The following is a 14,117-nucleotide window of genomic DNA, read 5'->3' as shown; positions in this document are numbered from 1 at the left end:
CGCCAAATTTCAACCAACCAAGAACTTTGAGGCGGGGGAGATAACAGCTGCAGAATGTGATGGAATAGGGTGACTGTTCTCTACTCTTTCTTGATGTCGGTCTCCTTGGGGTTATGCCGCCTCACCTTCAGTTTCCTCCTCTGCTCTATTTGGCACCCAAGTCGCATCAGTGACCTCATCAGAATCATCATCATCTCCATCTCCTCCATCTTCATCATTACCACTGGAGACAACTTGGCTAGGGATGAGCCGAACATCCCCCTGTTTGGTTCGCATTCAAGACATGCGAATAGGCCCAAAATTTGTTCAAACACGTGCACACTGTTAAAGTCTATGGGACACGAACATGAATAATCAAAAGTGTTAATTTTAAAGTCTTATATGCATGGTATTGTCATAAAACGTGTTTGGGGATCGGGTCCTGCCCCAGGGGACATGTATCAATGCAAAAAAAAAAGTTTTAAAAACGGCTGTTTTTTCGGGAGCAGTGATTTTAATAATGCTTAAAGTGAAACAATAAAAGTGTAATATTCCTTTAAATTTCGTACCTGGAGGGTGTCTATAGTATGCCTGTAAAGGGGCACATGTCATTTAAAACTACTCGTGGCTATAATAAATTGTCGGTCCGACAATACACATAAAAGTTCATTGATAAAATCGGCATGAAATTTCCCCACAGGGGAACCCCAAACCAAAAAAAAACAAATGCATGGGGATTCCCCTAAATTCCATACCAGGCCCTTCAGGTCTGGTATGGATATTAAAGGGAACCCCGCGTCAAGATTTTTTTTAAAAAATGGCGTGGGGGTCACCCTCAAAATCCATACCAGACCCTTCAAGTTCATGTTGATGGGGAGAAGGGCCTCATCCCCACAACCCTTGCGGTGGTTGTGGGGGTCTGCGGGCGAGTGGCTTATCAGAATCTGGAAGCCCCCTTTAACAAGTGGACCCCCAGATCCCGCCCCCATGTGAATTGGTAATGGGGTACAAATGTACCCCTACCATTTCACAAAAAAAGTGTCAAAAGGGTTAAAAAACACAAGAGACGGTTTTTGACAAGTCCTTTATTAATTTCTTCTTTTTTCTGCTTCTTCTTCCATCTTCTTTCTTCTGGTCTTCCTTCGGTGTTTTTCTTCCTCCATCTTCTTCTTCTCCTCCATCTTCTTCTTCATATTCTTCTTCCTCCGCTCTTCTCGTCCCACATCTTGCGCCTGCTTCTTCTCCACTTCATCCACACGATCCGCCTCAGTGGGATTCTTCCGCTGTATGACGCTTTGCTTCTTCTGACACTTCTTATATAACGAAGGGCGGGGCCACTCGGTGACCCCGCTCCCCTCTGATGCATGGGGACTTCCCTATGGCTTCTCTATGGCTTTCCCTGTGATGTCAAAGGGAGCGGGGTCACCCCTTTTACGTAAACGGGTGACCCCCCCTCTGACAACATGGGGAAAGCCATAGGGAAGTTCCAGTGTGTCAGAGGGGAGCGAGGTCACCGGGTGGCGCTCTCTCACCCCCTCTTTTCCTGAGGCCTGCCAGGTTGCGTGCTTGGATAAGGGCTTGGTATGGATTTTTGGGGGGACCCCACGCCATTTTTTTAAATTTTGGCACGGGGTTCCCCTTAAAATCCATACCAGACCTAAAGTGTCTGGTATGGATTTTGAGGGGGACCCCACGCCACTTTTTAAAAAAGTTTGGCGCGGGGTTCCCCTTAATATGCATGCCAGACCCACGCATTTTTTTTTCTAATTTTGGTTTGGGGTTCCCCTGTGAGGAAATTCCATGCCGTTTTTATGAATGAACTTTTATGTGTATTGTCGGGCCGACAATTCATTATAGCCGCGAGTAGTTTTAAATGACTTTTTTTCCTTTAGAAATGTAATTTTGCTGTCAGACTGTTCTAAACACGGGAAACATGCACCCCTTTACAGGCATACTATAGACACCCTCCAGGTACGAAATTTAAAAGGAATATTACACGTTTATTGTTTCACCTTAAAGTGGATGTAAACCCAATGTCACCCTTTCTAAATTACTGGCAAAGGGGTTATCTATAAGGATATACAGGCCTCCTGTCAAACATTGCTATATCCAGAGGACATACGCACATAGGATACAAATAGCTACCTTGTCAGCATAGAAATATCTCCACGTGGAGGAGAGCTCCCAGATGATCACCCAGGAATCACCTTGTAAAGCAGGAGGCAGTTTCTTACTAATACCAGCGAATGAGTATAGGGCTGCAATAATCAGCATGTTAATCCAAGTTACTATCCAAAGAACAGCCTAACTGAACATTAAAGTGGTTGTAAACCCTTGCAACCAACTTTGACCTACATCTAAGCCTAGATTAAGGCTTACCTGTATCTCCAAGAAATATCTCCTAAACCTACACAGTTTAGGAGATATTTGCGGAAATACAGGCACCGCTGTCTACAGCGCATGCCCGTAGACAGCGGCGCGCAGGCGCACTGAACGCGTTGTGGTCAACGGCGATATGCCGCGAGTGGCGGCTCCCGTGCGATGCATAGTAGTCCATTATGCTTTACTTTTGCAGGGAATGAAAGAGGAAGTAAAACCATCAGGGTTTACTTCCTCTTTAAAATAGGTGATAGTATATAAAAGACATACCTGATGTCGTAAAGATATATAGATATGAATATCAACTCATATGGTTCAGCAGGGGAGAAAGGAGATACACTGTAAGTATCCAGATAATTAAAAGGGGGAGAGTAATAGAGAGGAGAAGGGTAGAAAAAACAACACCCTTTCACCTGTTTTCAGTCCATAGAAACAGGGGCTTCAACAATAATCCATTTGGGCAACAAACTGGATATATCAAACTTTTCTATACCTGCCCACAGTCAGTATAACTATATAGGCTTCATAGGTATATTTAAACAGGCTGCAAGGATAGAAGTAAAAAGAAAAACAAAGAATAAAAAAGGCATCTGGATATTGCTCAAACAGCTAATTAGATTAAAGCAATGCAGCATAAGATGAAAGTTGTCCAGTAGCATGAGGTTCTGTGTCTCCCCCATGAACAAACAAATCACACTGAAGGTGTTCCTGGGAACTATTTATATCTACCCCTGCTCATAGGCAGCTGTACTGTAGATCGTTAACCCTTCAGGTGCCACCCAACCACAAAGGCACATACAGAGAAGGGGAGAGCCCTTCAGTCCCTACACGCCCTGGGGAGGACACATGCTGGCCAAATATTAACCCACATACATGGGAAAAGATCCCATAGGGGAAAAAGTGTCAGCAATGCTTAGAACATCCCAGAGCAATAGAGCCTAGGTATATACAGCCAACAAATGCAGCCCATCATATAAAAAAAAACTTTATAACACATACTGGCATATCTCTTGTCATTGCCTGGAGCATCAAATAACCAAATTGTTGAAGGATGGATAATTAGGAAAAAGAGAAGAAGAAAAAAAGGAAAACTACCATCCCATATAAACATGACAATGCAGTAAAAGAATGCATGTCCAATGGATATAGCCATGCCCAATACAAAATATACTTGACCCAATCATAACTATGTATTGTTCCACATACAGTTTTCCTTATTGTCCATAATGTATACATACACATATATCATGTTACATATTTGTATATTGAATACGGATTAAAAAGAGTTGTTATATACTGAGTACCTGATATTGGTTCAGATCAGAAAACAGACTTATGCAGGCAATTAGAATGGCATGAAGGCTAAATAAGAGGGACAAAAAGAACAAGGATGTAGACACAGACAGTGCAGCTCGGCCCCTCCCAACCACTTTCTTTTCACAGGATTTTACAGACAGAAGCAGTTGGGGTGAGTGGGGCAATCCACAGCACTGTATTGAGTGAGGGCTCAGGTAAGCATAAGGGGGGAGTGAGGGGGCATACTGCTACTTAAACATTTTGTACCTTAATGCAGGGAAGGCTTTATAACCACTTTAAAGGGAATCGGTCATGATTGGACTTCCGAGGATTCTGAATGTTCATTTGCAATTCATCAAAGTTGAGCACGTTTTCTGTAAAATATTTATACATGCCCTTTAATTTACCTATAGTGCTCCGTGTTAGTGATGGCAGGTTCTGGCAGGTAGAGGCATTAGACCAGGTGGCAGGATGTACTCTGCCAGCTACATGACTTCATGCTGATAACACTTCTGCACACGCTGTCTTAGAATGGCATGAAGGCTAAATAAGAGGGACAATCACATGACATTAGTTAAAAGAAATGTAAATGACTATAGAGCTATTTGTCTTATACTGTTATTGTTATTTATCATTTTGAATACAACATGTTTCATCAGCATCAATTCAGTCATGGTAGTAACTCTCAAATTTCCAGAGGCCTCTCACCCTTGGCTCATGGCTATAAATGACCCTGAGAAAAAATAGGTAACACTTGATAAGGAAGTACATTTATGTAGAGCACACATAGGTGTTGTCTGTTAAAGGAAGTCTGGTGACAACAAGGTCCATGTAACAACTCTTTGTGTGTGTCAGTGCATCAGATGTTTTATTTATCTTCTGAGATTGTAAAGGATTAGGTTACATGGTAATGCAACACATGATGCATGATGGTAAGAATGATAGTAAGCATGGCATCCCATAACAAATAATGAAGCTGTACCCCCAAAATGCCTACCAGACCCTTATCCTGGATAAGGGTCTGGTATGGATATTGAGGGGAAACCCGAGGAAGAAATGTGAGCCCCCCCCCCCCCCACCCGTGGTCATGACAATATTGGTTGGTGAAGTCAAATGGAACCCCCGTCCTTTTGTTTACATTCAGCTGCCAGGCCAAAAAATGTAACACCCAGCAAGGAGCAAGGTGCTGTTAAGTACCATGCCAGAAACCTCCACATACCCTGAACCAGGGAAGAGTTCCTTGTCCTCGTTAACATGGGTACAAGGTGCTCCACCAATAAAGGGCCCTAGGGCAAAGTACCTTGTTCTGTGGACTAACTTGGTATGGTTCAGGAAGAGGGCACACGCTTGCTGTCCTCCCTTTCCTCGCCAGTCAGACTGTATGCTCAGATAAGAGTTTGGTATGGAAGGAGACCACACACAATTTTTGCATGAGATCCCTTCATTTCTAGTTTAAATATACATATATATTCTTACGACAGAAGAGATAAATATTTTTTAAAAATCTGACCTTAGTTTTGCCTTTAAGGCATTCAACTTTTTGTTTTTGTATTATAAATAAGAATGAAAAATCAAACATGCAGTATGTCATCAACAACTTTATATTCTCCTGTGGGTTAATATTCAAGTAATAACCAATATATTAGCTCTTAAGATTTTTATTAAAGTCAGCTAAGATGTTGACAGAACAGTATCCTCAGATCAGTTTAAATCCTTTAACATAAATACCACCTGAGTTAAGCAATGGAAAAAAAAAATCGCTGATGCAATCAGTGCTCATGCATTTCACTGCAAATACATTTCTTGCCATTTTTATACATGTTTGCCATCACTGAACACTGAAGTTTTAGAAGCCAAATATCAAAGACTTTCCTAATTCTGTGTCTGACAAGCATAGATCAGTGATTTTCATGTCAGAGAATTTATCACTGGATTTACGTAATCGTGGAGCATTTACATTTACACATTTTCAACAGCCTTACTTTATATAGGGTTTTATCTGTTAAGACTTTGGGTATGCTAGTAAAAACACATTTAATCAGTGATGTCATAGTTATGTTTGGATATTCTTTTCCTAATCCAAAGGTATATATAAAAGCTGAATAATTAACCACAGTATAAAATAAAATATAACTTTTAATTATATAAATAAGTAAAAACTTGCTTTACAACGTGTACAATGAGCCCCCACAAAAAACTCAAATACAAAAACACACTACTTCAACAGTTTTGGTAATGAAATATATTATTTATGTAATAACCCATGTATATGGCTTCAAATGTAAAGGAAAATATTGAGCAACCCTCTAATAAAAGAGACAAACTCTTGTGTTTGAGACTTTGTTGTAGCATTCAATAATCAAAGAAATGAGTCAAGATATCCTTTTGAGTAAAGATATCAGTCATAAACATGCCTCATACTCTAGGAACACTATTACAGGTATGTGTAATATATACCGTATATCTGAGGCAGCCATTTTCCCATTTTTTCTGCCTCCCTCCCAAACACATTCCACACAGCAGTTAAGATGGCCACCACTGGCAACTGCAGCACTTCCTGTGTGTGTGGGTGTAGGCATGTAGGCTCCCACACATATACCAGGGGCAGATCCAGGGGGGCAACAGGGCAATTGCCCCTCCGAGAATGCGGGTGGCTCCGCTGGTGATAGGGCGGGCAGCTCTGCGAGTGACAGCCCGCGGGAGGTTCCGCGGGTGTCGTTCTGGGGCGGGAGGCTCCGTGTGTGACAGCCTGCGAGCGGTTCCGTGGGTGTTGTTCTGGGCGGGTGGCTCAGCAGGTGACAGCACGGGCGGGTGAGGTTGGGACAGCTGGGCGGCTCAGTGTTCGAGCAGGGGGGCAGGAAGATGACATCATCTCTCACTTCCCTGCATCTCTGCAGTTCCGCCCTCACTGTGCAGGAAGCAGTGGGCAGCAGAGAGATTACATTATCTCTCTGCTGCCTAATTTCACTCTGGGAACAATCCGCAATGTGTGGCAGGTGACATGGCAAGTGACAATCCTCAATGTGTGGCACGCTTTGTGGCAAGTGGCAATCCGCAATGTGTGGCAGGCTACGTGGCAAGTGACAATCCGCAATGTGTGGCAGGCTACGTGGCAAGTGACAATCCGCAATGTGTGGCAGGCTACGTGGCAAGTGGCAATCCGCAATATGTGGCAGGCTACGTGGCAAGTGACAATCCGCAATGTGTGGCAGGCGACGTGGCAAGTGAAAATCCGCAATGTGTGGCAGGCTACGTGGCAAGTGACAATCCGCAATGTGTGGCAGGCTACGTGGTAAGTGACAATCCACAATGTGTGGCAGGTGACGTGGCAAGTGACAATACGCATTTGGTGACAAATGACAATCCGCAGTGTGTGGCAAGTGACGTGGAAAGTGACACCCTCAGGGCTCCCACTGATTCTGCATTATGGTGAGTTGAACCATTTATTTTTATATTACAATGTAATAATAGAAATAATGCGCTTCAATCATCCTGACACCATAACAACCATGGTGCCTTGATGATTGAAGCGACAATACCAGCCATTTCCCCGATAAATTGCCCCCAAAAAACATATTTTCTAGCAGTGCCCCTCCCGAGACTAGACTCTGGATCCGCCCCTGACATATACAGTATATAGACAGAAGCACTTAGACAGGGAATGTAGAAACCGGGATAAAGTATTCAGTAAAGAATAATTTGTGCAGGTATCATCAGTAATAGGTGGCTGTGGCTGAGCCCAGGAAACCTGTAACTACAGGTCATTCTGAATCGGATGGGGATAGAATCCTCAAACTCTATATCCACACCTGATTCAATGCAGTAATTGTACAGTATAGAATAAGGCTAGGTTCACACTGTTGCAATCTGATTTTCAGTGCAAATATGTAGTGCCACCTAGATGTAACTTTGATGCGGTTTGCATATTCTATTTCTTGCTGAAATCCCACCAAACTAGTACAGGAACCTTTTCCAAAACCGCGCCATGCTGAGTTGCATCAATGCAAATGGAGTCTTATGCCGCGTACACACGATCGGACTATCCGGCGGACAAACTGCCGGACTTTGAAGCGGAGGTCCGCCGGACTTTCTGAACGAGCGGACCTGCCCACACACGACCGGACTTTTCCGGTAGACAAACCGCCGGACTGTGGCGGGAGTCCGCCGGACTTTTGAAATGAACGGACTTGCCCACACATGGAGGAAAGTCCGTTCATTTTGAACGCGGCTCAAGGTAGACGGGACTAGCGAAGGAAGTCAATGTCGCCGCCTTTGGTGGCGAGATTGACACCTCGCTGGCCTCGTCACCTGGTATGGACTTAAAGGGGACTTAAAGGGGAAGCCCTACGCCGAAACAGCGTGGGGGTCCCCCCAAAGTCCATATCAGACCCTTATCCGAGCACGCAGCCCGGCCGATCAGGAAAGGGGATGGGGACGAGCGAGCCCCCCCCCCCCCCCTCCTGAGCCATATCATACCCCTACCCATTCACCTGGTGAAAAAAAGTGTAAAGAAAAAACACAACACATGTTTTTAAAATAATTTATTGCATAGCTCCAGTGGTCTTCTGTCTTAGGGGGTCTTCTCGCCGGACTCCTCCGCTATCTTCTGCTAGCTCTTTTACTAGCGGAGGAGCCCGGCTTTCTACTTCATCGCCGCCGCCATCCAGGGTCTTCTTCCAACTTCGGGGGCCTTGTCCCCCTCTTCGGGGATCTTGTCCCCCTCTTCGGTTCTTCTTGCCGGCCACCGCTATCTTCTTATAGCTCTTTTACTAGCGGTGGTCCGGTCTTCTGTCTCCACCTTCTCTTCTTCTCGTCTTCTTCCTTGAGATGTTGACTCGATGCTCTCACTGGCCGCAATGACAGGGACGCATTGTGTGGCGACTTATATAGGGACAATGGGCGGGGTTAATGGCGGACTAGCGCACAGGCGGCTGCAAACAATTTTGAGTTAAAACTTCTTTCTAATTCCGCCGGACTATTGGAAAGAAAAAGTCAGCCGGAGCCCAAACACGGCCGGATATTCTGATCGTGTGTACGCGGCATAAAAGGTAACATTTGACTGAAAACTGTCTGTCCAAATAGTCAGAGCAGCAATTTCATATATCATGAATGTAAAATGCTGATGAAAATGGGTATTCTACAAGGGGTACAATGGAGAAGCGTGGTTATGAAGTCTGATTTTAAGGTGTGAATGGGTCAGGTGAAAATGATAAGAAGTGTTACAGTAATTCTGCCCTTAAATACAGCAGCTGACCAGCATCTGATCATTTCTCGCAGCTAATCACTGCAAGCACTGATCGATGTGTTCTGAGTGGAGGGCAATTCCCCTGTCAGAACACAATATCACAGTGGGGAGTTTGCTATACTAACATTGCTTGCATTAGTACAGCGATCTGTCAGGATTTTTTTTGTTCAACCTGCTGGGCTGAACAAAAATAAACTTATATATGTATGTATGTATGTATACATGTATGTATATGTATTGTATACCCTACCTTAGCATTTGGGAAAGCTAAAATAAAACCTTTTTTTGTTGAAATTTTAACATCAGCAGATTTTGGTGGAAGTTTTTAATTTTGGTGAAAATGCATTGGAGTCAATAGAAGGCAAAATTAAGGTAAAGTTTGCTGGTTTTTAAGAGTGTAAATGGCTTTAAATAGCTCAGAGAGTTTAATAAAGCTCATTTGAACTCACTTGGCCCTGTTCTTGAGTCAAAAACACACCTAAAGGGTTTCCCCCCCAAAAAAGTGAAAGAATAAAACAGAACTGGCAAATTTAGCCTAGGCAGCTCAATGAGCAAAACTAAAAGATTCTGCTTTTGCAAAATGTGAACTTGGTAATTTCACAATTACTCTGCTCATCCCTTTGTATTTATTTTTATTTGTAGATGTATGCAGTGTTTAATCTCACAGTGATGCTGTTTTTTAAATTTTTGGCTTGATAAGAAAAATACCTCTTTCACAAACTGCATTACCTACTTTAGATGATGAAACAATAGAGGACCTTGAAACCCCGATCTCGGAAGTCGAAGTTGCTCGTGCCATCACTGCTACTCCATCTGGTAAAAGCCCAGGCCCTAATGGCTTCACTCCAAAATTCTACAAACAATTTGCCCCCCTTCTTACCGCCTTCTTAACAAAAGTGTTTAACCCCCCTCTCCAAGGGATCAGCGTTCCCTCTGCAAACACTAGAAGTCCATATCACCCTCTTCCCAAAGCTGGACAAAGACCCAACTATATGTGCGAACTACCGGCCTATATCGTTAATAGGAGTAAATCTGAAGGTATTTGCTAAGGTGCTAGCAAATAGAATGCAGCCATTGTTGCCCTGCCTAATACACTTGGACCAGGTTGGCTTTGTGAGTGGAGGAGAGGCACGAGATAACACCCTGAAAACACTTCTCATCACTGATTATGCCCGCATCCGGAATATCCCATTGTGCCTCCTCACAGTCGACGTGGAGAAGGCTTTCGACAGCGTCGACTGGCAATTTCTCAGTCTATCCTGCAACAGATAGGATTGGGCCATAATATGTTTTCCAGAATAATGTCCCTCTATTCTTCTCCCTCCACTCGGATCAGACTAAATGGATCCCTATCTCCAAAGTTTACTATTCACAATGGAACACGACAGAGCTGCCCCTTGCCCCCCATGCTCTACAACCTTGTCATGGAACACCTGGTCATCACCCTTAGGAACAACCTGGCTATTCATGGTATTAACATAGGTCCTGTCCATACTAAAATTGCTCTCTGTGCGGATGACTTGCTAATGTTCGTGACCCAACCGCAAGTTTTCCTGCCCTCAATTATACAGGAGTTCCGGAGATATGGAGATGTAAGTAACTTCAAAGTTAACCATAGTAAGTCGTAAATCCTCAATATTTCACTTCCAAAGGAGGCCCTTCGACAACTCTCGTATTCCTTCCCTTTCAAGATGAGCTCCACATCTATTTGTTATCTAGGAATTCACATCCCAGCGGATGCATCTCAACTATTTTCCAGTAACTTTACCCCTGTGCTTCTTAGAACAGACTATCTATGCATCCAAACAGCTTTCCTGGTCGGGTAGGGTGAATGCTTTGAAAATGGATGTTCTCCCTTGATTCTTATACCTCTTTCAAATCATTCCTATCTATATTCCCAGCTCGTTCTTTAAGAGACTCCGTCAGATTTTCTCCAAATTCATATGGAAGGTGGACCGTCCTAGGATAAGATATGATACAATGATCCTTCCAAAGGCCCGAGGAGGAGCAGGGGTCCCAGACGCCTCCGTATATATCACAAGGCGGCGGTATTCACATGTATCATAGATTGGTTTCATCACCCCTCTTCCAAACTCTGGGTTCAACCGGAGAGTCATCTAAATGAGATTGATCTTTTCACTTTGCCGTGGACTCCTATGGCTCATCATAAGGATACCATGCTCTCTACTGCTCTTACTCGCCAGACACTTCAGGTTTGAGACCGTATGATCTCAACTGGTAAAATATCTAAACCACAGGTCCCTACGACTCCTTTCTTTGGGACCCCGGCCTTCCCTCCTGCTGTAAGTAGGAGGAGATTCGGACCATGGAATAGGGAAAATCATAGACACCTAGCTCAGGTCCTTTGCGCAGACCCATCCTTAACAACGAACACACCCTCCCAGACACCTTTCAGGCACCCAACAATGTGGTTACAGAGAAGAAAAGTGATGTCCTACATCTGTACCTTTTCTTCCCTATCGGATATATTATCTGACCCATCAAATTTCGACGAGCTGCTTTTACAGCCCGACCCGCCTACACACGTGGTATCCCTACTGTACTCCCTACTACTGAACATATCTAACCCTGACCTTCCACCATACATGCGGAAATGGGAAACAGACTTGCAACACTCTATCTCACCTGCTGATTGGCAAAAGTGTTTAATCCTGACGCATACAATTTCCCCAAGCAACTAAAACTCAAGAAAAAGGGTTTAAACTGTTGACAGGATGGTACAGATGCCCTGCTGGCGATGCTTTGACCTATACTGCAGGCTGATGGTGACCTCAATTAAGCCCACACCAGAGGTAGCCCTCCTATCTATGATCCCAGGACCCCTCAAGTTGATTAAAAAAGATGCATTGCGCCACTTTCTGGCCTCAGCTAGGGCAGTGATTCCCAGTCATTGAAGAACAGCGGATGTACCTTCCCTGAGCAATTGGGCTGTTGATGTGGATCAGATAAGAGATCCGGAGCGTCTGTTGGCACAGGAATCCGGGAGGGAGGAACAGTTCTCCATCACCTGGACCTCATGGTCAATGTTTCACTGAAGACTTTACTTTATGGGTTGATGATGACCCATCTATATCTACCGGATAGCCATGCTGGAGTGATCTCTAACCTCTTTAACCTCCCTTATTCCTTTCCTTGATATAACCTTGTTCTCTCTCCCCGCTTGCTTTCCTTCTCGCTTTCAATCTAAACACCCAAGCCTATGAACGGAGGCCGTATGCCCAAAATAGATCAGTGAACTAGATATCTACTCTAAGACAATGAGGGATCCCTACAGCATACTACCCCCCAATAGGGATGACCGAACAGTTCGCCCGGCGGTCGTTTTGCGGCAAATTTCGGCTGTTCGCCGTCCGCCCGACGTGTAAAAGAACTTTGACCTATGATGACACATCCATCATGGGGTACAGGACAGCCAATTGAGACATTACAGCACATGGACACTTGGACATTCCCCCTAACTTATAAATAGACCCGATCCGGCGGCCATTTTACATTCTTTCTTCTGTCACTATAGGGAGAGGTTGCTGTGTGGAGCAGGGAGAGATTGCAGTGACCCAAATCGCTAGCTCTTTGGTCCACAAAAGTTCTTTTCAGGACTGGTATAGGTGTTAGGTGTAGTTCAGGATATAGGTTTGAGGCACTGCTGTGCTACTGATTGTTGCAGCAGCCTGTCTCTTGTCAGTGTAGAGAGAGGGACAGTATGCTGTGTGCTGCAGGGACAGTCAGTTTAATCATTAGCTGTTACTATTAGGTCCACAAAAGTGCTAATCAAGTTATTGTTCCAGCAGCCTCTGTTTTGTCAGTTTAAATAGGGACAGGCAGGAAGCTGTGTGTGAGGCAGTGAGGGACAGTCAGTTTAATCAGTAGCTGTTACTATTAGGTCCACAAATGTTCTTTTCAGGACTGGTATGGTAATAGGCTTGTACACGTATAATATTCTTTCTTCCAAATATAGAAAGAATATTATACTTGACTGCTGCCCTTCTGCTTCAGTAGTCCTTTATCAGTATAGGGACTGAGGTACAGTCTGCTAATCATTCACAACCTACTTGTTCCACAAAGGTCCTTATAAGCACTGGTAAGGTATAGGGTACTACAGTACATAGGGTTGAGTGAGGTACAGTCTGCTATTCCTTAAGGACTGGTATAGGTCCACAATACATAGGGTTGAGGTGCACTACTGCTGAGTCTGACTGCTGCCCTATACTGCAGCAGTCCTTTATCAGTATAGGGACTGAGGTACAGTTTGCTAATTATTCACAACCTACTTGTTCCACAAAGGTCCTTATAAGGACTGGTAAGGTCTAGGGTGCTACAGTACATAGGGTTGAGTGAGGTACAGTCTGCTATTCCTTAAGGACTGGTATAGGTCCACAATACATAGGGTTGAGGTGCACTACTGCTGACTGCTGCCCTATACTGCAGCAGTCCTTTACCAGTATAGGGACTGAGGTACAGTCTGCTAATTATTCACAACCTACTTGTTCCACAAAGGTCCTTATAAGGATTGGTAAGGTCTAGGGTGCTACAGTACATAGGGTTGAGTGAGGTACAGTCTGCTATTCCTTAAGGACTGGTATAGGTCCACAATACATAGGGTTGAGGTGCATTACTGCTGAGTCTGACTGCTGCCCTATACTGCAGCAGTCCTTTATCAGTATAGGGACTGAGGTACAGTCTGCTAATCATTCACAACCTACTTGTTCCACAAAGGTCCTTATAAGGATTGGTAAGGTCTAGGGTGCTACAGTACATAGGGTTGAGTGAGGTACAGTCTGCTATTCCTTAAGGACTGGTATAGGTCCACAATACATAGGGTTGAGGTGCACTACTGCTGAGTCTGACTGCTGCCCTATACTGCGGCAGTCCTTTATCAGTATAGGGACTGAGAGTTTTGTCACAGGGTAATTTAAAAAATAACAGGCAGAGGAAGAGGCAGGCCCTTTTGCAGGGGTGGTAGGGGTAGGGCAGGAGCAACAGGCTTGAGCCAAAGTGGGAAGTTGCAGAAGGTGCGTTCAATTACTTTAAAGGACGCATCAGACTTGGTTGAGTGGCTCACTCAGCCTTACTCTTCTGCACCCTCCTCATCCTCTCGATCTGCACCCTCTTCTTCACTCTCTGCTATGTGCACCCCCAAAGACACTACCACCAAGAACACCACCACCACCACATACCTTCCGCCTTAAGTCACAGGAAT

Source organism: Lithobates pipiens, unplaced genomic scaffold (genome assembly GCF_037356315.1).
Source record: "Lithobates pipiens isolate NorthernLeopardFrog02 unplaced genomic scaffold, aLitPip1_a1.2 Scaffold_8, whole genome shotgun sequence".
Taxonomy (NCBI): Eukaryota; Metazoa; Chordata; class Amphibia; order Anura; family Ranidae; genus Lithobates; species Lithobates pipiens.
This window is presented reverse-complemented; position numbering follows the sequence as displayed.